The 25,737-nt window shown below is 40.8% G+C and overlaps 1 protein-coding gene and 1 long non-coding RNA gene across 3 annotated transcripts in view; one reads left to right on the top strand and one right to left on the bottom strand.

Annotated features, from left to right (window-relative positions):
• gulp1 (GULP PTB domain containing engulfment adaptor 1) overlaps window positions 1-25,737 on the top strand; it is a 370,296-nt gene that overhangs the window by 48,913 nt on the left and 295,646 nt on the right. The gene's annotated exons all lie outside the window — the stretch shown is intronic.
• LOC116975085 lies at window positions 832-20,503 on the bottom strand. The gene is made up of 3 exons (XR_004412529.1): window positions 20,493-20,503; window positions 20,027-20,031; window positions 832-945 (listed from the first exon to the last, which is right to left on the bottom strand). It is a non-coding gene; the product is annotated as an uncharacterized LOC116975085 (long non-coding RNA).

The raw sequence follows: 25,737 nt of genomic DNA, 5'->3' as shown, positions 1-25,737 counted from the left end.
AAATGCATGGGTTTTCATGGATGGTCACCAAAGATTTACTTCATGTTCGTCATTTGATATCAAAAAGATCATTTGAGGATTTGTAACTTGAGCATATAACTTCAGGATAGTCCATGTGACTTCAATCAGGAAGAATAACATCAGAGGAAAGAAATAATAATAATCATAGGGAGAAAATTGATATTTGTTGAGATAATGTGTGATGAGGAGAGGTCCACATTGGTGTCACCTGAAAAGCGCCATGTTTATGTGCATGGACATGATGGCTAAATAGATGTCTCCAAGCCTTAAATTCCTAATTTTTCATGGTGTTCCTGTGCTCTCTCTAGTCAAAATGTTGCATAACCAGTGGTAGTGTTGGCAGCAGCAGAAAACCAGTGAGGTCTATATACTGCAGCATCACTTTTTGTGCACCTGGAGAAGGGTGCTGGAGTGGCTACTGCAAAATCCATGACAAGTAGCAGAATATAGACTCTGGAAATTGGGCTGTACTTATCTCATTCCACTTTCTTCCATCCTACAATCTCTTCTGACTTGCCACCCGCAAATGAATTGGGAATGCACCTTTTACTCCCCTCACTACTACTGCCACTCAAATACTATTTATATGCCTTTTCCCTTTATCAATCATCATGAAATCCAACCTGGCTAGGCAGTGGCTGAAAGCAGAGTAAAAATGTGTGTGGGTACTGTGCATCTACCTGATCTATTCCCATCATGATTTTGTACTTCAGGCCCTGAAGGGCCTGTCCCACTTTTGCAATTTTTTTGTGTGCGACTACAGGTGACTGCTGCAAAATTTTCAACAGGTTGAAAGTTTTTTGCCGACAGTGGCGACAATATTTAATGTCGTTGGTGTTGTCGTAGGTGTTGTCGTAGGTTGTCGCCAGGTGTCATAGGTGAATTCTATTAAAACTAGTCACTGGCGGTCGCCTAAAGAGTCACCTAAGTGGGACAGGCCCTAGACTCTGCAAAGGGTGATTCACTGAGCATGAATGGTTTCTAGCCAGACGAGCAGCAGAAAATATTAGCACATTTGTCAACTCCTTGGAGGGTGATACTGCACAAGAATTCTGCTGCAGAGGACCCAGTTAGTGCTCTTCAGGGGAATGCTGATGTGTGTGCTATCATTTACAATATAAAGAAAGTAGATTCATACTCTACAGAAAAACTGCCTCTGCTCCAGACAGAACCGAAACACTATAAATATATATATATTTTCTGAGAGTTGATCACCTAATCTTCATGGCACAATAATTAATTCTTGCCTCGTACCTGAAGATGTGATGGCAGCAGACTGAGTCTGCACCATATCCATGAGATGCTGAGTGGTCTTGTTCAGTTGCAATAGCTTGTTATTGATCTTCAGTCAGCTAGGCCCAGAGGTGCTGAAGGTCATGTACAACATCCTCCATCAGAGCTCAGTAGCCTTCCACCTGGGGTGCTGGGGGAGCACTGTGTAGCTGTATAGTAAGACCAGGGACAAAACATGGAATTGGCTTTGTTTATTCATGACAGACACAAAAAGCTGGAGTAACTCAGCGGGTCAAACAACATCTGTGGAGAAAAGGAATAGATGAAAAGGGAAGTCTTTTAGGACAGAGATGAGAAAATCTTTTTTTACACAGAGAGTGGTGAATCTGTGGAATTCTCTGCCACAGAAGGTAGTTGAGGCCAGTTCATTGGCTATATTTAAGAGGGAGTTAGATGTGGCCCTGTGGCTAAAGGGATCAGGGGGTATGGAGAGAAGGCAGGGATGGGATACTGAGTTGGATGATCAGCCATGATCATATCGAATGGCGGTGCAGGCTCAAAGGGCCGAATGGCCTACTCCTGCACCTATTTTCTATGTTTCTATGATGTTTTGGGTTGTGACCCTTCTTCAGACCATGTTTATTCATAGTCATGTTTCATAGAAGGTCAGGTAGTCTATCAATCCTACATCAGTCCTTGGGGGCAATCCCATTTCCCCACTTACTTTCCTGTAAGGTATTATCTTTCACCCATCCATCAACTTCACCCCAACTCATTACTGCAAGGCTCTTTGAGTGGTCTAAGATGGAGATTTAGTCCTTGTGTGTGTGAACACTCTAATCCATTAGGTTGCCATGACATAATCGCCTTGATATCTTATTATCTTTGTTGCAAGGGTTAACATTCATGTTAACAGTCTAGCTTTTACTGTAGTTGCCATCCTTTAAAGGGTGCTGTGTCTCAAATATGCTTGACACTGGTGCAAGGGCCAAGGATGTCTTGAGATGGCTGCAGGACATAATGGAGAGGAGGGTTAACTGTCGGCAGTTGTTGTCAATTAGATAAGTAAGCTAAGAGTGTTAATGGAGTAACATAGCCATTTAAAGAGCAGCACCTCAAAGATTTGAAATCTCTGGAGTGCTTCTGTTCTTCTCTAAATCACTTGACCTAGGATTCAGCAGCTCACTCTACAACTTGATCCCAAAATGAGAAAGCCGAATAGGGTTACAAAATATTACCGAATTAAATTTACCAAAGGTGTTCTATAAATATCTCACGAACTAAAGAGGTCGACAAAATAAGAGGACATAGATGTGGGAATAAGAAGAAGAGATTCTGAGTAGATATGTAGGGGACGATAATTGCCCAGAGAGTGACAAGTACTGGAATGCATTGTCTGAGAATAGTGGAGGTAGGGTCGCTAAGGTAAAGCAGGTAGAAGTGTGGAAAATGTCCACTGGTTGGCATAGATGTGGTCAGACGAATAGTATATTTCCACACTGTTTGTCTATCTCTATAACTCTATGAACACATCATGACTTGGATACTCGGTAAAAATGTGGCCTTTGATGTGCTGTGTCTGAATTAAAAACAACTGTTCTCCCAAGTACCATTCTTCCTTAATAGATTTGTCCTGAATAATGTTGAGCTTAAAATGTTGGAACAGCATTTATCCAGGCAAATGGAGAGTATTCCACTGCAACTGTAGATGGTAGAGAAGGTGAATTATTTGCCATGGGATATGTGGCCTCTAACCTGCTCTTTATGGTATTGATTCAGATGAATTTGAGATCAATAGAATCCAAACAGTTTGTTGGGGTGAGGGCAAACATTATGTGTGTGGGGGGGGGGGGGGGGGGGGGGAAGGATACAGGTAAGTAATGGTAAAGACATTGAGTGTTACACCTGTTGGAGGCAATCATTGTGTAACAAGGAACTGCAGATGCTGGTTCACTCAGATGATAGACAAAATGCTGGAATAAGTCAGGCAGCATCTTTGGAGAAAAGGTTTAGATGATGTTTCGGGCCAAGAGCCTTCATCAGACACAACAGACTTGAGTGTGATGAAGGGTCTCGACCTGAAACGTAATATCCATTTTCACCAGAGATGTTGCCTGACCCGCTGAGTTACTCAAACATTTTGCCTATCTTCGGAGACTATCATTGCCTGGCATGTGTACTATTGGTTAATGCTGCTTCATGCCTGAGTATTCCCTCAATCCTTGACCGTTTTATTTCCAGAAGATTTGTGAAAGGAATGAAATGTTATAATCCGCCTATCGCCATTCATGACTTGGATATTGTCGAACTTTGATCTGGTTTGTTGGTGGTGGGGATTGCTTAGTTTAATCTATTTATATATTTCTGAAACAGTATGTTTAGTGTGCCTTGGAGTTTTGCCATGTTAGGACCTTTTTTATTTAAAGGACACCTGTTGTTCTTCCAGTTAATTATGTCTGGTTGTGGGAAATTTTGCCATGAGCTTGCTAATTGATGGCTGGTTTTGAGGATCAGGACTCTGCAGTGATCATCCTTAGCATTGCAGTTGTGAGCAGATCTAAATGCAATAGTTTGAATAAACTTTGGAAACCTATTTATTTTTCTTCTCACCTGCTGCAAACCCAGTCTGGCACTAAGGCCCTTCAGCACTTGAGCAGTGGTGATCGTGGCAAGCCATTCCCTACTGATGAGCATTTAAGTTCCAAACTGGCATCATTATGTGCTCATTGTGTTGCTGCTTCCATACATTCTTCAGCATGGAGCACTAATTTGTCAGTTTAGGGAGGGTGGGAGGTTGTGATCAGGATAAGGTTTCCTTGCTCAAATTTAACATTGTTATGAGACTAAACGGGGTCTGAAATCAATGTCGGATTCAATGACTGCTTCCTTCTGCCATATTGGAAATCAGTCAGCATCTGGAACATACCAACAATAAGTTTTGCAGTCTACATCCTTTAAAGGGGGAAATAGCAGAGAAAAGATGTAAGGCCATTGAGAACACGGGCTTCAAATAAAGGCAACTCAAGCACAGGTGGAGATCTGAGGGCACATATTTGGGGAGAGAGATTTTAGACTTTGCAAAATAGCAGATCATATACATCCGTGAGTATGTGTGATTTACTCAATACTATCCAAAGCCAAAGCTAGACAGTAGGCAACACAAATCCATGCATGCATGCATGCATGCATAACAGAAGGAAAGTTGGGCGGCAGTTCAAAATATCCAAATGTGGTAAACAGTGTTCGACAGAAAGATAAATGCAATCTACAGGAATAAATACTTCCTATATAAAAAAAGGTGTGTTTTTTTAATTCCAGTGCAGAAAGTGAGAGACATTTAAATAACAGACTGAGTATTGTGATTAAAGGGACAAGGCCAGCATACAACATTGTACTACTTGCCAAATGTCAAAGAAACGTCTGTGGGAATACTAAGGTCAGAGCCATGATGTTGAACCTGTGGAGGAGGAAATTAACAAGAATAGATGTGCAGGCCAAGCACCTATTCTTTTAATTTTTTATTTTTATGTAATTAGAAGAGAGAATTGTTAGGCTGTGATATAGATTGCAAACGTAATAATGATATTGTAAGAACATTAGCATAGTGAATGCTAACACCATACAATCAGATAATTGCAAGCTTAAATTGAAAGCTCCACAGAATAGAAAGCACAATGGAAGGTTTTGTGCACTTAATCTGTGCCAAGCTTTCGTAGTCGTGAAGCTGGTAAAAATACTGATGAGAATACAACTGTTACAAATGCAAGTTCTCTGTTCCACAAAAAGCAACTGCTGAATCTTTGTCCAATATTTTTAAGGCATTGAAAAGGTACAGAAAATAGTATTTTCAATTGCATTAAATCACGTAAAACTGGATGAGAATATGCAGCTTTTAAATGTGTTTCTAGCTATAAGTCATGTGATCACCACAGTGGGGACAAACTAAACCACTGAGAAACCATCAAGGAAAGGTATTGGAAGGACATACATGAGCAAGCTAGTCAACAAAACAAAGAGAGTCACAGCAGAGCCAGTGTCACACTGGTTTGATGACAGAAAAAAAAGCTGACATTTCAAGCAGTCAACTTGGGAAAACAGTTGGTGCATTTATTGTACAAGGTGATCAATCAATGGCATCTGTGAGCAGAGCTCTAACAGATGTCGCGATATGCTACACTTAAATTGAAAAGTTCCTATATGCTGCGATATTTAAGCTTGAACGATTCTGCTAGTACACAGAAGATGTAAACACTCTTCACCAGATCCCAGACCCCAGGAAGCGATTGCGATCCAGAATGTGCACTAAGTCGCAGGCAAATTACACTGACAGAATTTTCACTTTCACTTAAAGGATTATCTGCCATCCAGAAAATAACAAGTGCTTTGCTGATGCACAGTTGTGTGCATCTTCTTGCAAGAAGGACCAAGTGGATTAAGTTAATAAAGTAAAGGGATCCAACTTTAATAAACTCCTTGATGAAACTCAAACTTAATACCTGGAACAAAATTGCATGTGGTTGCAATGATAGGAAAGAGGAAGAGGAAGAAATTCCAGAGGAGTTCTTCTCTGTAATCTAAACATTTGGCTCGAGTTTGGCACCTGCATGAAAGACTGCTTTTCAGATGTGAACGAATAGTGATCCAAAATGTAAGGAGAGAGATGCAAGTAAGCATTCGTACAACACATCTGGGATGGAACTGGTATTTGAGAAGAGTTTATGACCTACAGTACATACGGGAATGAACTTGAAGTAGAAGACCACTCTTGAAAATGTAATAATGGGGTGATAGTTGGAAGCAAAGTAACAGAATGAGCTTGATCATACTATATTGGCTAAATAATGCACATTGGTAGCTGTGGTATACTCGTGAATTATGGCCCAAAACTACCAGGTTCCAAGATTTAATTTTCCCATATTCCAGGAAATGGAGTTCCTCGATTCAATCCCATATGCAGCTGTTGTTCACGGACAGGATGCCACGTTCTACATTCCAGGCAAGGTTGTAACAAATTAAACATTGCAATTTTCTTCAAATGAGTGATCAACGTTTTTGGCCAAGTTCACTTGCACAACTTTGTCATCACATTATCCACAATTAAATGGAAACGTGAAGAGTGCTTTTAAAGATAAACCTCTTCAAGGTTTCATGGTCTATTTAGTCACATGTACCAGTTAAGGTACTGTGAAATTTCAGTTGCCATCCTAAGTGAAATGCAACAAGACCCAGCCACATAAAATAAAAGTTAACATGAACATCCACCACAGTGGTTCCCACATTCCTCACTGTGATGGGAAGGTAATAAAGTCCATCTTCTCCCGCGGTCGGAGCTGTCGAACCATCCACAGTCAGGGCTACCATAGCACAGTAATACATCAGTGCTGAAGTTTACATCTCGGTTGTTCTCCGAATTGCTGAGCCGAAGCAGGACTACAAACTTCTAAAATTGTTGAAGTGTAAAATTGCAACTGGAACAAACTGATGAAAAGAAACCAAAATGCAAGTTCCCATCCCAGGATGTCTCTCCGAATCTCGACCATCTGGTATGAATTCAGCAACAGCACCTGAAATGAAGATGATGGGAAAGCTAGTGTCCTCAGATAGTTGTTGCAACCCACATTCTGAGGTGACGACCTGTGGAAGAACAAATACCACTGGAATTCTGCAGAATGTGGAAGACGTTTCGAAATGAGAATACCTCTGGTCAATCAGAGCAAAACAAAGAGCACACAGATCTTTCGACATGCATCTGTCTAAACATGTTGTAGAATTGCTTTGACTTGGGAAACTTGTGTGGAATTTTCATTTGGATGACTTGCATTTTGCATTTTTGCAATTTAAATTGTGTGGGTGCTAACATATTTATATTTATTTGGCTTTATTAGAATACTAAGAGTAAGGATTCCCTAATCTGGAGAAGGATCTTGACCAAAAACGTCCCATTCTGAAGAAGGGTCTCGACCTTCTCTCCAATGAGTTACTCCAGCACTTTGTGTCTTTCTAAGGATTCTCTTTTTAGTTGTAATGTGTGTTAAAACTGGATCACACTCAAATATGAGAATGCTGCAGAAGTGATTAGTGCCATCTTGTGGCAGTAGAACAGCTGTAAACATTATGGAGACATAAGAAACTTCAGATGCTGGAATTTTGAGTAAAAACAAAGAGTTGGAGAAAGTGGCAGGTCAGGAACATCTTTGGAAGACATGGATAGGTGGCGTTTGAAGTTGGGATCCTTCAGACTGATTGTCATAAGGGTGAGAAAGCTGGAAAAGATGTAGGGGTGGGTCAAAATCTGGCAAGTGATAGGTGGATACACGTGAGGGGGAGGGAGGGTTGATTGGCAGGTGGGTGGACAAAGGCAAAGGATGAAAAGGAGACAAAAGGGTTGTAAGCATTACATAGGTCACAGGATTTTTCCAAGGTAAAGGATGACTGCACTGCAAGCTTGAATAACTTAGAAATAAAATTCCATGCCTTAGCCACAATCCATTAAATGTGACAAGCAGTACCTTTTAAAGAGAGAATAGCTTGAGGGGATGACATAGCCCAAACGGTTACCAGACTTTCAGTGGCTGCATTCACTGTTCTACCGCTTAACAGCCTATTGTTAGTTTTGGTTTGAATCTTAAGTGCTTGTACCTAATTGGCACCTTGGGGCAAGGTTCTAGGGCAATGCGTGAACTTGTATGCACTACTGTATATAGCTTTACTTTTATGGTGGTCATGTGAGCATGGAAACATAGGTGGTGACCATTGCACAATGATGGTGAGCCAGTGTAATTGTGCAGAAGAGTGCATTCAGGCCCCACTCCTACCTTGTTGAGATTGTGGTAGTAGGGGGGCTACATATGCTTTATACCATTTGTTTGACTTTAGACAGTGCCATGTTCAGCCAACAGTAATACATTTTCCTCTGTTTTCAAAGCAGGTCTACAATATTCCTTTGCAAAACTAGAGGCACCCTTTGAATAATAATGCTGATGACACAGTGGCACAGCCAATAGTGCTACTATCTCACAACTCCAGTGACCAGGATAAGATTCTGATCTCCAGTGTTATCGATGTGATATAGCACATTTCCATGTGATCATATGGCACTCTCCTGTATAGTCGGCCTTGTTCCTGCAATCCTGTGATGTACTAATTGTTAGGTGGATTGGCAGCTGTAGGAGGGTGGTGGTAGGTTAATGGGAATAAGAGAGATTTGGTTAAAGAAAGTAATCACGTGATTGGGATTTGTCGGAAGGAACTGCAGATGCTAGTTTAAACTGAAGATAGACACAAAAAGCTGGAGTAATTCAGCGGGACATGCAGCATCTCTGTAGAGAAGGAATGAGTGATGTTTCGGGTCGAGACCCTTCTTCAGACTGAGAGTCTGGGGAAGGGTAAACGAGATGCAGACGGTGATGTAGAGAGAGATAGAACAAACTAGACTACGTGGGACCCGTTGGGTCCCAGCATCACACAGAAGGGCTGGACACCCAACACAATATTCCACCTCTGCAGCAATTTCAATATTGCTGGCCAGTGAGGGGGGGGGGGGCACTTTCTGTTGCGCTAGTATGAGTGTTGTGGGCCGAAGGTACTGATTTCCAGAGGGCTAGTATGGAGTTTGTGGGCCAAATGGATTTTTGGGCTGGCAGCACAGTCACTGAGGGCTGGCAGCTCAGTCACTGAGGCCTGGCAGTACAATCACTCGGACCTGGCAGGCTGGCGGCTGAGAAACTGCCAGAAATTCTGCCCAAAACAGGTGACAGACTGTAAGAGAGAAGGGGGAAGAGGGTGGACTGAATGGATTATTGGGCTGGCAGTTCACTAACTCACGGCTCGTGGGCTGGCAGTGCAGTCACTCATGCCTGGTACGCTGGCAGTTCACTCAGTCACCCCACCTACCTTCACCCCCTTCCCCCCCCCCCCCCCCCCACTCTGCTCCTTGCCATTCCCCTCCCACCCACACATTCAGTGCATCACCAAACAACTTCCCCCCCCCATGCACTCTTAGTGGCTCTCCCACAGAGCAGCCATTCCTGCCTATTAGGTTCTATTGTGATGAAGAACACACAGCATTAAAAATGTAAAAAGGTTTTATTAAAGTTTAAAATATGAATGACTCTTAAAATATAAGAACAATTTAAATTTTAAAGATGAGATTTATTAAGTTTTTACTTGTTGTGTCTTGTTGCGTCTTGTTGTGTTCTGCTGCTCACTGCCTCTTGATGACTATTTCCTGTTGATAAAAAGAGACAATTTTAATGTAGAGAAAGTCAGCGGTCAAATTTTAAGAAGGAAAATCTGAGAATATCTCAGAAGTCATCATTCAATGAAGCACGCTATTAATGACAACATTCTTGGGCGATGTTCCATCCTTCAGGAAACCTTTGACATTTCCCTCCATATTTCTGTTGAGCTAGTATGTTGGGCCAAAGGTACTGGTTTCTAGAGGGCTAGTATGGAGTTTGTGGGCGGAATGGATTTTTGGGCTGGCAGCTCAGTCACTGAGGGCTGGCAGCTCAGTCACTGAGGGCTGGCAGCTCAGTCACTGAGGGCTGGCAGCTCAGTCACTGAGGCCTGTACTGGCAGGGGGGCACCAAAATGCTTAGTGTTGCTGAAGACATCTGGAAGAGTTCTGTCCCCAACTTCAAAGCATTCTCTCCTAATCATTGGACATTCATCCCAAACAATGACTTACACGCCTCGTGAAATGTGCCGTCTTAGAGTTCTCCTCGATGTTGCACAATGTATCCTCGGCCACTTGGATGGGTATCTTGAATCGAGAATGTGTAGTTCTTCCACCAGGCAGAAACATAGCTGCTATCCCAGAGGATACTACAGCAATAGCCACATCACCTTGACCTCTAACATTTCCTGACATGATGTTGAAAAAGCAGCCTAAAGACAATTTCAGTTGTTAATGAACACTGAAGATTTTGTGCAAAATATTTTTTTGAGGTGGGGGCTGTCAGGGTGGGGTGGGGGGTGGTAAACATTGTGCAGCCAAGGGAGGGGCACAGCTTCAGGTGGGGGTTCTCGTGAGCTGATGAGAAATGGGGGGGGGGGGGGGGCTCATGCAGGGGATTAGGGCGGCTTCAGTAGGTGGTGCATCCTATAGATAGATAGATAGATAGATAGATAGATATAATTTATTGCCACACAGCCAGGCTGGTGGAAATTTGGGTTGTCTGCAGCGATACAATAATAAAGAACACACAACCACAATAAAACTGTAACACAAACATCCACCACAGCATTCATCACTGTGGTGGAAGGCACAAAATTTGGCCAGTCCTCCTCCATTTCCCCCCCGTGGTCAGGACCAGAGTCCAGAGTCAGTCCAGGATCGGCTCTTCCTCACCGGAGACCGCGGCTTTAAGTTGTTGTAGGCCGCAGGCCGGCGGTCAAGATTTAAGTCCCCGCCGCAGCCAGAAGCACCGTAGACTGCAGGGCCGGCGGTCGAAGCTCCCCTCCAGGGGTGATGGTAAGTCCATGCCGGCCCCGCGGTAGAAGTCGGCCGCGGGCCGGCAGTGATGGCTTCTTCTCCCCCCGGGTCCCCAACGTGAGATCCCGGGCTGTAGACGCCGCAACAGCTGGAGCTCTGCAGACCGCGGCTTCAGGCTGCCGGCTGCCGGCTGCCCCGGGCCAGCGAAACGGAGCGCTCCCCTCCAGCGAGCCCCAGCGAGGGCTCACCCGCTCCACGCCGAGAGTCCACGCTGCGCCCGCCGCTGAAGCCCCGGGCGCGTCTCCGGGTAAGGCCGCGTCGATCCTTGATGTTAGGCCACGGGGGAGGCGACCTGGAAAAACTCGCCTCTCCATGGAGGAGGCGACCGAAGCGGTTCCCCCTTACCCCCCCACACCACCCCCCACACAAAACACACAAAGAAACATTAAATACAGACTTTAAAACATACTAAAAAAATAAAAAAAAGTTGAAAAACTGACGAGCTGCATGACATGGCTGCTGCCAGAGCAGCGCCCCCTCCACATATAGCCAGGCGGAGGGCAGCATCTTGAGCTGGTGGATGTCAGTGGAGGAGAGGGGGCAGTGAGCGATTTACTCATGACCTGTGGACTCACTGCCTTGGGATTAACTCATGCCCTTTAGACTGACTGACTCTCACGGCTTGTGGACTGACTGATGCCCGACTTCTGGAGTCACGTCTGACTTTTGTAAACTGAAAACGGTAACATCTACATTTAGGAACAGCATCTTCCTGACGGCCATCACACTATTAAACTTAACAAATAAGCTCTGAACTACGAAATACTATATTATTTCTCACACACACACACACACACACATATATATTCACATGCACTCACACATATGCGCACACACACTCACACACACATATATTCATACACACACACATTCACGCACACACACTATCTCATACATACATTCACACACACATAGACTCATTCACGCACACACAAACTCAATGACACACACATTCACACAAAGACACACACACACACACACACACACTCAATCACACACACATACACAGACTCATCCCCCACCTCAAGACGCTGCCCTATGGGTGGTAAATGTCGTGCAGCCAAGGGCAGCTTCAGGCGGGGATTGTCGTGAGCTGATGAGAAGGGGGTGGGGTGTCCTCATGCAGGGGATGTGGACGGCTTCAGTAGGGGGTGCATCCTATAGCATGCCGGAGTGCAGCGTCTTGAGGTGGGGGATGTCAGTGGAGGAGGGGGGTAGTGAGCGATTTACTCATGACCTGTGGACTCACTCACTGCCTTGGGATTAATTTATGGCCTTTGGACTGACTCTCACAGCTTGTGGACTGACTGATGCCCGACTTCTGGAGTCACGTCTGACTTTTGTAAACTGAAAACTGTAACATCTACATTGAGGAACAGCTTCTTCCTGACTGCCATCACGCTATTAAATATAACAAATAAGCTCTGAACTACGAAATACTATATTATTTCACACACACATATATATTCACATGCACTCGCACACATATGCACACACACTCACACACATATTCTCACACGCACACACACATATTCACTCACACACATATTCAGACACACACGTACACACACACACACACATATTCACACACACACACATACATATACACACACGCACATATTCACACACGCACACATATTCACACACACACACATTCACTCACACACATATACACACACACATATTCTCACACACACACATATATATACCCACACGTACATATTCACACACACACACACACACACATATTCACTCACACACGTATTCAGACACACACATGTACACACACACACACATTCACACATACACATATACGCACACGCACATATTCATACACACGCACACATACTCACACACACATATTCACACACACAAATATTCCCGCACACATATTCACACACAGATATTCACACACATACATATATTCACACACACACATATTCACACACACACACACACATATTCACACACACACACATATATTCATCCACACACACACATATATTCACGCACACACACATATATATATTCACACACACACATTCATATATATTCACACACACACACACACACACATATATATTCACACACACATATATATATTTACACACACACACACATATATATTCACACACACACACATATATATATTCACACACACACACACACACACATATATATATTCACACACACACGTTCATATATATTCACACACATATATATTCACACACACACACATATATATTCACACACGCACACACATATATATTCACACACGCACACACATATATATTCACACACACACACATATATATTCACACACACACACACACACATATATATTCACACACACATTTATATTCACACACACACACACATATATATTCACACACACACTTATATTCACACACACACACACACACATATTCACACACACATAAATATACACACACATAAATATACACACACACACACAAAATACACTGTGTAAAACGAATCTTCAAATCCTGCTGTAACACAATGCCGCTGTGGCTGCAACACAATGCCGCTGTGGCTGCAACACAATGCCGCTGTGGCTGCAACAAACAAACACCTACCAGTTCTGTAGAATTTTTCAACAGCGCGTGCACTCTGTGGGCAGCGCCATCTTGCCTCTGACCGGAAATGACGTCATCGCCGCCGTCTTACCGATCACCGGAAATGACGCTATCGACGCCATCTTGCAACCGCCAAAATCACAAAATGAGCGCCAATTTTAAATTTAAACACAGTTCTGGTCAAATAAAAAGCTTTATTCATGCTTTATCCGCCTGAAAACGGTTGCAACAAATCCATTTCATTTTCCATGAACATTTCAAAGACAATACAAACATCATGCTTTAGTCAACTGAAAACGGTTGCAACCATTTTAAAACCCAAGAGAACCAAATTTGCAAATGCTTTATAACAAATACATTTTATTTTCACTACACATTCATTTCAAAGACAATATAGATAGACAAATTTACAAATGCATTTCATGTTCAATACACATTCATTTCAAACACAATATAGATAGACAAATTTACAAATGCATTTCATGTTCAATACGCATTCATTTCAAAGACAATATAGGTAGACAAATTTACAAATGAATTTCATGTTCAATACACATTCATTTCAAAGACAATATATAGGTATGTTGCAAAGCCTACCTGAAGCGTCGTTGAAAATCTGTCGCTGCGGGTGTGCGCGATTTTGGCGCCGTTTAGAGGGGGCGGGTTTAAAACGCGATTTTCTCTAGGCTGTTCAAATCGAAGATGTTCAGCCTAGTTAATTATTAACGAAAAATCGCTGGAAGACCCCTTCGCAAAAGCTATTATTAGTTTTAAAGGCCTCGTATAATAGTTATAGTAGTTTAAAAATCAATCTCTAAACCCGCGACCACCAGCAACCGCAGGGTCTCATAAAGCAAACCATAGAAGGTAAGTTGTATATTTTTACATTAAAAAGGGCTTCTAAAGATCCCTTTATACAAAGTTTAATATTGCGAGGAGCTCATTTTGGGCCCATTATATCCCGCAGTATTTTTCTGGGCATTTGGGGCACAAATCTACCGCAATGTGAACGTTCTAAACCAGCGCGTTCCACAGGGACCCACTGGAAAGCTGATTTAAATGGGCATTTATTTACAGCAATTGAACACTAAATTCCTTCCATTTGGTCTATAAATTAATGTAAATGAGATTTAAAAATCAATTTTTATTGTGAATTATTTGTGAATATTATTTGGACATTTAGGCTATTTAAAAATGTTAATCATTTATTAAGAAATGGATAGATGTTTAGATCTAGTAATTGAAGTCTGAAATTAGCTACAATTAGGTAACTAACTAATTATATGCTTTAATTTCAGGTCATCCAAGTAAGATTATTTTATATTTGTTTCAGAATGCTTCAATCTATGATAACTGAAAATATCATTCAGTTCTCTTAATTTTTAAGAAAGTTATGGGCTTTTGACTGTTCACGATCACAGCTTTTTTGTTATGTCCATAGAAAATCAATAGGGAACAAGATGCTCATTTCCCAGTATGAAAATGGCCATAACTTTTTAAATACTTGAGATATGAAAGTGAATTAGGTGTCAAATTAAACTTATTTTTATGCTTTATCTGATGGGATAAATTGCAGACTTGATTTTTAAAATCTCAAAATTTTGTAACATTGCTACAATATAGATAGACAAATGCATTTCATGTTCAATACACATTCATTTCAGACAATATAGACAAATTTGCAAACTCTTTCCAACAAAATGCCAAGAAACTTCAGACCATGGTGAATAGTGAACAACATACATATCAATTGGCTGAAAAAGCACATGGAGGGGACTCACCTTGGAGTAGAGCTGCAGCTCAGAGAGCCGTGACCCTTTCACTTCGTGGTCTGGCAGAAAGTGACTGGGGCAGGACACTTCCGGGTTTTATAGTCCCTCCCTCCCCCCTGCTGCCAGTGGGGGCAGCAGAGAGAATGGGGAATTTTGTAAAAACATTAATATCTCTCTCATATTTCATCGACGGAAAAAATCCTCGCCACACATGTGGCGGAGGGGGGCTCTGAGCGAGGCGGCCAAAAATGATGGCCATAGGTGGCGGCGTTCTCTCGGAAATTGCAGCACAGATCGCCAAAACCGGTCAAGAACAGAGTTTTAGTAATATAGATGAACGAAAGATATGCAAAAATGTAACGATGATGAAGGAAACAGGCCATTGTTAGCTGTGTGTTAGGTGAGAATGAGTTGTTCCAAGAACAAGCATAAACACAGTAAGATGCTTTCATTTTAATTTCCGCACTTTGTATAAGCAATTGTTACAAAGAATTGACAATGTTCAGATAAATTGCTTATTTCCCCCCAAAATTCTGCTCTTTGGGCCATGATTCGCCTTTATTGAAGTAATTTCCACATTCAGTATGGCACTTTTAGAACTTGTCACATGTTTTGCCTAAAGTACAATTGATAATTTGTTTGGTTCATACATGGATGGGTCAACTTTTGAGCAAGATAATGGAAATTGCCAACGTGTAAAGATTCAAGTTGTTATGGAAATGATTGCTGAAATCTAACACCTTCCTGAGTATTGACCAGCTCTGACAAGTAATGATATACTCGGTGATATCTGAAAAGTGATAAACATTTGATCTAATTACATGTTGCATTTGGTTAGAAAGGGATGAGAATCGGCAAAGTGATATTATAAAGAGTTGTGGCATTTCAACTTTTACTTAGAATGCTACAATTATTCTCATTTAATTATGTGTAGAAAGTGAACTGCAGATGCTGGTTCATACCAAAGATGGGCGCAAAGTGCTGGAGTAAATCACCGATTCAGGCAGTATCGCTGGAGAAAAAGGATGGGTGACGTTTTGGGTTGAAACCCTTCTCCAGACTTCCGACCCAAAAATGCACGCATATTTTTTAGTTTATTTTGGAGATACAGCACAGCCCACTTAGTCCGCACTGACCAGCGATCCTGCACATTAACACTACTTGACACACACTACGGACAATCTACATTTGCATCGAGCCAAGTAACCTACAAACCTGTATGTGTTTGGAGTGTGGGAGGAAATCGAAGAAAACCCACACGGTCATGGGGAGAACGTACAAACTCCGTACAGACATCACCCATAGTTGGGATCGAACCCGCGTCCCTGGTGCTGAAAGCGCTGCAAGGCAGCAACATCTACCGCTACGCCACCATGCCATCCTTTTTCTCCAGGAATGTACCCTGAACCGCTGAGTTCCTCCAGCACTTTATGTCTATTGTCCTGAGTTATTTAATTAATTGTTCTGAGGTCTAATGACAAAACATGTTGGAAATGTTCTGTGCTGTTTGCAAAGCAAGATCCTATTAAATGAACCTAGTGGCTAGTTATGTTGTATTTATGTGGCTAGAGGGAGGCATATTGGCTGGAGGACTTAGGAGAACCTCCCTCTGTTTCTGAGGTACACAAAAATGCTGGAGAAACTCAGTGGGTGCAGCAGCATCTATGGAGCGAAGGAAATAGGCGACGTTTCGGGCCGAAACCCTTCTTCAGTCTGAAGAAGGGTTTCGGCCCGAAACGTCGCCTATTTCCTTCGCTCCATAGATGCTGCTGCACCCGCTGAGTTTCTCCAGCATTTTTGTGTACCTTCGATCTTCCAGCATCTGCAGTTCCTTCTTGAACACTCCCTCTGTTTCTTAGTACTTTTGGATCTTACCTGACATTCAAAATTCCAGGAACAAGGATGGCAGTGGTTCACTTGCAAGTTCTTCAAGGGAAAAACACCTTGATTATGAATGATGGGTGACTTTTTGGGTTTAGACACTTCTTCAGACTGACTCTCAGTCTGAAGAAGTCTTGACCTAAAACATTAACCATTCCCTCTCTCCAGAGAATCTGCCTGTCCTGCTGAGCTACTCCAGCATTCTGTGTCTATCTTTGGTGTAAACCAGCATCTGCAGTTCCTTCCAGCACCTTGGTTATGTCGCACTTCTGGATAAATAGATGGATGTTCTGATATACATTTAAAATACACAATTTTTATGACTTTGAAAGTAGATTATACTGTTTGAACGAAAGTAATGGTCATAGATTTTTGCTTTCTTATTGCAATCAAGGTAATGAAACAGATGGTGGCTGCTTTTAAATTTTACACTTCTGCTGTGCAGTTCAATTTTTAACTATTGCTCAGTGCACAAACCGTGTCTATTCTCCTCATGATTTTGTGCACCTCTATAATCACCCCTTAGCATCAAATCAAATCAAATACGTTTATTGTCATTGCACAACAACTGTACAACAAAATTTCATTGCATCTCCTTCAGTGGTATACATAGAAGACACGGGATAAAAGATTTAAAAGAACAAAAACACAAACAACCATTGACTCTCATATACCGGCAAGATCAGTAAATGAAATTAATAAATAGATATTAGAAATATAAAAAAATATTGCGCATTATATTGCACCATGAATTGTGTTGTGTAGCCCGCAGTGTTGTCTATCTGAGTTTAGTTCTTTTATGGCACATGGGTAGAAACTGTTAATTAGTCTACTAGTGCGGGCCTTCAGAGACCTGTATCGCCTCCCAGAGGGCAGCAGAGTGAAAAGGTGGTTGGCAGGGTGGGATGAGTCCTGTTTGATGTTTGTGGTCTGGCGTAAGCATCGGGCCCTGTAAATGTCATCCAGGGAGGGTAGTTGAGAGTTTGTGATGCTCTGTGCTCGTTTAATAACTCTCTGTAGTGCCTTCCTTTCAGCCACAGTGCAGCTAGCAAACCACACCAGGATGCCAAGGAATAAAGCCCTAGCATGTTCAACCCCACTCTGTAGCTCAGACCCTCAAGTCCTGCCATTATATTTGTGAATCTGCTCTGCACTCTTTCCAGCTTAACATCATTCTTGTAGCAGGATGTCCAAAACTGAACATAATACACCAAATGCGGCCTCACTATCATCTTGTATAACTGTAATAATAACATATTAACCTCTACAATCAATAGGACACAAAGTGCTGGAGAAACTCAGCAGGTCAGGTAGCATTGCTGGAAAATATGGGTGTCAGCAAGCAAAGAAGACTGAGGAAAGATGGTTGAGAACACAACAGGAGAGTCAAGGAATGCTGGAGAAAATAAACTCCCATTTAGACTGTGGTTGTTCCATCTGTCAAGATGTGATGTGAGCAAGTACAATTATTGTAACTTGATATTGTAACATATTGTTTTGGGGAGAATGGATTTTATTGTGGAAGGAAAAAAAAACTTAGATTTTAAAAAGTCTTTCACTCGCGATTACATTTTAAGAACAAATTTACTCTGCCACTGAATCCCAGCAATAAATGAAAAGCAGACAAACACTGAATTGTTCAAAATCTAAAACTGACAATAAATACTGGGGTAATACTCATCAATTAAGGGAGAATCTGATGGAAAGAGAAACTGCGTAAATGTTTTATAACCACCGAACTCAAAGTCCTTAATCTGAAATGATAACTCTTTCTCTTTTCACAGAGGCTGCATGACACTTGCCTGTGGTATCTTCTGTTTTATTTTGGCTTTCCAGCAGTTGAGGGTTGAACAGATCTATTTGCAATCTCATTTATGTAAAGATTAATTATTAACCATTTCAATAACGTTGCCAATTTTAACATTCTGATGACCAAGTTGCCGTTAAAATTATTGATAGTGTTTCTGCTTTCAGTAGCAATGTTACAAAATTTTGAGATTTTAAAAATCAAGTCTGTAATTTATCCCATCAGATAAAGCATAAAAATAAGTTTAATTTGACACCTAATTCACTTTCATATCTCAAGTATTTAAAAAGTTATGGCCATTTTCATACTGGGAAATTAGCATCTTGTTCCCTATTGATTTTCTATGGACATAACAAAAAAGCTGTGATCGTGAACAGTCAAAAGCCCATAACTTTCTTAAAAATTAAGAGAACTGAATGAAATTTTCAGTTATCATAGATTGAAGCATTCTGAAACAAATATAAAATAATCTTACTTGGATGACCTGAAATTAAAGCATATAATTAGTTAGTTACCTAATTGTAGCTAATTTCAGACTTCAATTACTAGATCTAAACATCTATCCATTTCTTAATAAATGATTAACATTTTTAAATAGCCTAAATGTCCAAATAATATTCACAAATAATTCACAATAAAACATGATTTTTAAATCTCATTTACATTAATTTATAGGCCAAATGGAAGGAATTTCGTGTTTAATTGCTGTAAATAAATGCCCATTTAAATCAGCTTTCCAGTGGGTCCCTGTGGAACGCGCTGGTTTAGAACGTTCACATTGCGGTAGATTTGTGCCCCAAATGCCGAGAAAAATACTGCGCGATATAATGGGCCCAAATTGAGCTACTCGCAATATTAAACTTAGTATAAAGGGATCTTTAGAAGCCCTTTTTAATGTAAAAATATACAACCTAACTTCTGCTATTTGCTTTATGAGACCCTGCGGTTGCTGATGGTCGCGGGTTTAGAGATTGATTTTTAAACTACTATAACTATTATTCAAGGCCTTTAAACCTAATAATAGCTTTTGCGACGGGGTCTTCCAGCGATTTTTCGTTAATAATTAACTAGGCTGAACATTTTCGATTGGAACAGCTTAGAGAAAATCGCGTTTTAAACCCGCCCCCTCTAAACGGCGCCAAAATCGCGCACACCCTCAGCAGCAGATCTTCAACGACGCTTCAGGTAGGCTTTGCAACATACCTACTTTCAGACCCACCTCTTCTAGTTCTCAGTTTTGTGGCCTCGAGTTTAAGAATAAGTATTGCTGTCCATTTATTCTATAATGTCTTGGGTCCTGTTCACCCATCACTTGTGCTTTGTTGATCATCATTTGTTCAGCTAAATTAAATTTTCTTCATTGCCTTGCATTTCCTCACCACTAAAATGTAATCCTAAAGTTCTTTGCAAACTGCTTTCCTAAGGCAGTTCTAGGTTAATGACGTTCTTCAATTCTGTAACTCCATCTAATATTACCATTATTAAATGTAATAACATTTTACTTGCTGTGTTCTGTTTCCTTTAATTTTGTTCCAAATCTAGCACCAGTTGGCTTTAGTAAGTGGTACACAACTTGAGGGTTGAGATGTGTAAGAAGTAACTGCAGATGCTAGTTTACAGTGAAGATGGAAACACAATGCTGGAGTACCTCAGCAGGTCAGACAGCAACTCTGCAAAAAAGGAACAGGTGACTTTTCGGGTCGAGACCCTTCTGAGAGCACATTGGCCGACACTTTTCCTGACCTCCCCCTCTCTGATACAGAATGGTCTGTCCTCAACAGAGGCCGCACCTTTATCCCCCTCCACCCCAACCTCAACGGGTTTCTATTCTAAACAAAAGCAATTCCCCAAGGTGTCGATGACAACATGCAATCTATGATGTGTGTAGGAAGGAACTGCAGATGCTGGTTTACATTGAAGATAGACACAAAATGCTGGAGTAACTCAGCGGGACAGGCAGCATCTCTGGAGAGAAGGAATGGGTGACGTCTTGGGTCGAGACCCTTCTTAAGATCATGCTGCAATTGTTATTACTAAAAAATCAATGGGGAAAAAAATATATAAATGAATTGGCAGCAGAAGGCCACACATAGAATGGGGCCTTATAAATGAAAACTAAATAGGGGTCTTCAGAGCCTCTGTTTTTTACATCTCCCACACATTTCTGATGATAAAGTTTAAAAAAAAAACACACTGGATATTGAAATAAAAAACAGATTTTGCTGGATCTGCTGAATATTTCTGCAAATTTCTATTTTTGTCAAATTGCCAACAATTTATTTTTAATTTTGCTTATGTTCTATTTTTTCCATCTTTTTAAAGTTATTAATTTACCAAAAGTTCATCGAAGGGGTTAAGTTGAAATTAAATGAATGCAATAATTCACTACCATTAGCAAGCGTTTGAATCAATGATTACGGCATTAGGTTTCATTTTAATCCGATTTGCATTGTATCATAATTCTATTTAAATCAGTATTTTGTGCACATTGATCAATTTTAATAGCTTTACATTGAATCTAGCTAACTCCGCAAGCAGAAATCAACCTTGAAGTTTGTGGATTGCTAACACATCTAATTAATAATTTACAGAACAATACCAATGTCATATAGACGTTGCAGTTTGTGCTTGGTAAACTTCTTAGCATTCTAAAGACGTGCAGATTTGTCAGTTAATTCCATCCTACTCACTGTACATTGTCCCTAGTGAGTAGGATGGAACTAGTATACAGGTGATAGGTGGTCAGCGCCGACTCGGTGGGCCGTATGGCCTTTTTCCACGCTGTAACGCTAAACCAAAATAAGTTTCCTGTGCTTGACCCATATCTTAAACTTTCCTATCCCTGTACCTGTCCAAATCTCATTTAAATGTTTTAACTCAACATGCTTCAATTAGTTTCTCTGGCAGCCCGTTCTATAAACTGACTGTGTGAAAATATTGACTTTCAAATTCCCTTTCCCCTCTCACTTGAAGCCTAAACCCTCTAGTTCGGGATTCCCCATACCCTGGTAAAAGATTATGTGCATTCACACTATCTATTCCCCTCATGATATTATACACCACAATGTATTGCCTATATGGATTTCAAAGCCTTTGAGATTCCAATTTATCTTTCTTTTTTTCCGTACTCTGAGATCCCCATTTGCTTTGACCGTCTATCCTGAAGAATGTTGCTTAGTATTAAAAGGGAGCTAAGTAACAGATTAAATATAATGTAGTGGAAATTTGTCAATACCAATCTTCATTTGAGATAAATTAGTGAAGATGACTGAAGGATTGGTCAAATTGGAATGATTTTTATGAATGAAGAAGAGACAGGAGGGCAAATAAATAGTGTTTCAGCATAGAGATTTGGCAGCTAAAGGCACCACCTATACAAGCACATTTGAATTTGGTGATACGCATGAAGCCAAAAGTATTGATGTCCTTGATCATTGTGGGGATTGGCAAATGGGCAAGATTTTACCTTGTTGAAGCCACTAAATAGCGTTGTATTTCCGGGTGCCATCTTTTAAATAGGCATTCCACTGAGATTCTCACCACTGCATCTAGTGAAATTTAAAGTTCCTTATTTTTGATTTGTAAAGGTTGGGTAAAGTTTTCCAGTGCTCTGCACACAACAGAATAAATATGCTGTTTCCTCCCTTTTATGGGAATAAATGTAAATGTACTTGGCTGTGAAATGCATTGAGATGTTGTTTAAATGTAAATTCTTTTCTTGATAACTTCAGGAGGCTTGGAATTGTATGAAGCCTAGCTATATTCTCTATATTATTGATGTGCAGTCATAAATCATTGAGTTTATATATTACCCAAGTGGAAAAAGCAGATACAGTTTCCATTTAAACTCTGATCTAAAAGGGAGCAGGCTTCTAAGTCACTCCATTAGTAACTAGAGCTTTGATATAGGGACTAACTACTGGATGTTTTTCCTTCCATTATTTATTATGTAAAAGAATATGTGTGTTATGATTGTGTTTATAATTTGTTTGGTTGTTTGTCTTTTTGCACAAAAGTCCGCGAGCATTGCCACTTTCATTTCACTGCACATCTCGTACGTGTATGTTACAAATAGACTTGACTTGACTTGATATCACACGTTTCAAAAATATCTGCCAATCAGACAGTTATCATTTTAACAAAGAACACAACAGGGATAGATTGAGTTGGATAAGCAAAGTAAACAACCAAAAATTGTGAATATTGTATTTATTTGTGATGTGATCTCAGTTAATGAAACTTGGTTTAATAATCATGTCTACCTGTACCAATGGCGAACAGAGCACCTGGAGGAAGTGTTTGATTAGGGGACAGATGAATTAAGTGATTAAAATTAAATGTGAATAAATATTTTTAAAGATTGTAACTTTAATATTTAACTCCACTATATGAAGAGAGTGATGTATGTTTCCTGCAGGTTGTGGGTGTAGAAATTAGATGTTGATGAGGTAAATGCACAGCAGGAAACATTTAAACACTGAAATATAAGATTGACCTCAGAACCTGGGATGCTGTTAAAGCTAATCTGATATATCAAAAAGTAAGCACATAAGCGATGTGGCACTCTTCTGGAACTTGGAGAGTTAGCAGTAGTAGATAAACCTTAAGGCAGAGAAAATGAACATGGAAGAAGGGCTGACTGATATTGGAATGACCAGAACAATGGATCACTTCCAGCAATTTTAATGCCCTGCCTTAAGCAATTATTGAAATGGATTGAGACTGGCAGCAAAAACCATGAAGGGCGTCACAATTTCACCCAACTATAGCTCAGCTTGTCCAACTTTTAAAATTCTCAATATTCAGAATGCTGTGTGGTGTGCATGATTAATTTGCCACCTTGTCTCATGTAAGTATCATAGCAGATCAAAATGCGTTCAAAACCAAGCTGCTGATTCTGAAGCAATTATTTTTGTCACTGTGTGAAATTAGACATAGATACATACTGTAAAATGTTGCTGAACCAACAACGTTCCAACAGTTTGTATATTGAGAAAAGATGGGGAAAATTCGACAGGCTGGGCAGCATCACACAGAGGCAAAGTTCACATTTCAGGTGGTTGATGTTTGTCGGAGTGATTTTTCAAAATGAAAGTAAAAACAAATGCCTGAATTATAAAGCAAAAATGGAAAATGCTTGTAACATTCAGCAGCTCGGGCAACATCTATGGATAAATAAATAGTTTGTTTTTCGGGTTTGTTTGAACTCCTTAGTGTGTCTAACAATTACTGCTTAATTTCCCTGTCTCATTGTTTAAGGTTTGAAAGGATTCTAATATTGAAATATAACATTAGAGTAGTTCTAATGGTTTCAAAATATGTATCCTTCACTTTTTAGCCTGGAATACTTGATTTAGATGAGTGTATTTGCTAGAGTATGGCCAGATTGATGGATAAAATAAACTTTTCACCATTGAGACTCGCTGCAATGAAAGTTTGAGGAGAAACAGTTTTCAACTATCTTGGTGCCTCACAGATGTTTGGTTGATTCCAACATGCAGGCAAGAAGACCAGCTGTGGGAGCTGAAAATATTGGCTTTGATGTTAAGATATTAGTCACCTGCTTACAGTGAATATAGCATATTGAAGCAGAAAATGAATACAATGAAAATAATTTTGAAAGGAAATGACTGCAGGATTAATTTATTACCATTCCCTTGAAGAGAGTATTTCTCATTCATTACTTGTGCTGCTCTGCTTCACACTGCATGCAGTTTTTTATTATTGAAGTCCTGCCATCATCCACTAAAATTAATTTGAGTCTGCCAAGAATGATGCTACTACCGCATACAAATAAATGAACATTAATAATGCGGATCCCACATTTGTTGATTCGGAGTGGGCTTATTACGCTGTTGATATTAATGACTAAAACCTTGTACCCGAGGAAAGAGATTATAACTCAAATGCTTACGTGATGTTTACATGTCTTGGTCTTGAATTTTCCCATAGTTTAACTACATGCAGAGAAACATTTTTTGAGTATTTTGCCCAATCGTAAAGGAAATTAAAAAAAACAAAAAAAACGATTTTTTGTTAAAATGCGCAAAATACTTTTTCTTCTTCTCTGTTTTCTTTGCCAACTCCACACAATTCCCAACATTTATCAGCATTCATTGTGTATTGAGTAACATTAATTATGGATGGTTGTTGCACTTCAGTGCTTCATTAACCTAATCATCTTTCATCTTGCCATTGACACAAAATGACTGCAGGCTGTATTTATCATTGATTACTGTCCATGCAAGTACATAGTCAGTACACAGAAGAAAAAAGGAACAGTCATTGACCATGTCGCTACTCAAGCCTTTCCTGTCATTCAATAAAATCATGGTGATCAGTTTAGTTTAGTTTAGAGATACAGCGTGGAAACAGGCCCACCAAGTCCACACTGGCCAGCGACCCCTGCACATTAGCACTATCCTACACACACATAGGACAATTTACACTTATGCCAAGCCAATTAACCTACAAACCTGTTCATCTTTGGAGTGTGGGAGGAAACTGAAGATCTTGGAGAAAACCCATGCGGGTCACGGGGAGAATGTACAAACTCCATACAGACAGCATCTATAGCCGGGATCGAACTCGGGTCTCTGATGCTGCAAGCGTTGTAAGGAAGCAACTCTACCGCTATGCCACCATGCTGCACAGTGGGTTCTTGGGTGCAGGGGAGGGGGGCAGGAGTCAGCGAGGCGGACCAGAGTGGAAGCGGCTGTGGTTGACGGTGCGCTGAGGACTCACAGCAGGCGCTGGTCACTGGACGTTCTCCGCCGGGATCAGAGTCTCCATTTTCCTTCTGGCGACAGCGGCGATGTCTTCGACTCTGCGCCAGGCTGGGTTGGGCTGGGTTGGGTCGGGCCGTTTCCGGTCCCTCCGAGAATTGTGACTGGTTGGAGACCTGGCCATCCAGAGCCTTCCTCAGCTCCA

This window comes from Amblyraja radiata, chromosome 7 (assembly GCF_010909765.2).
Source record: "Amblyraja radiata isolate CabotCenter1 chromosome 7, sAmbRad1.1.pri, whole genome shotgun sequence".
Lineage (NCBI taxonomy): Eukaryota > Metazoa > Chordata > Chondrichthyes > Rajiformes > Rajidae > Amblyraja > Amblyraja radiata.
Note: the sequence above shows the minus strand (reverse complement) of the source record. Positions and strands in the feature narration are given on the sequence as shown.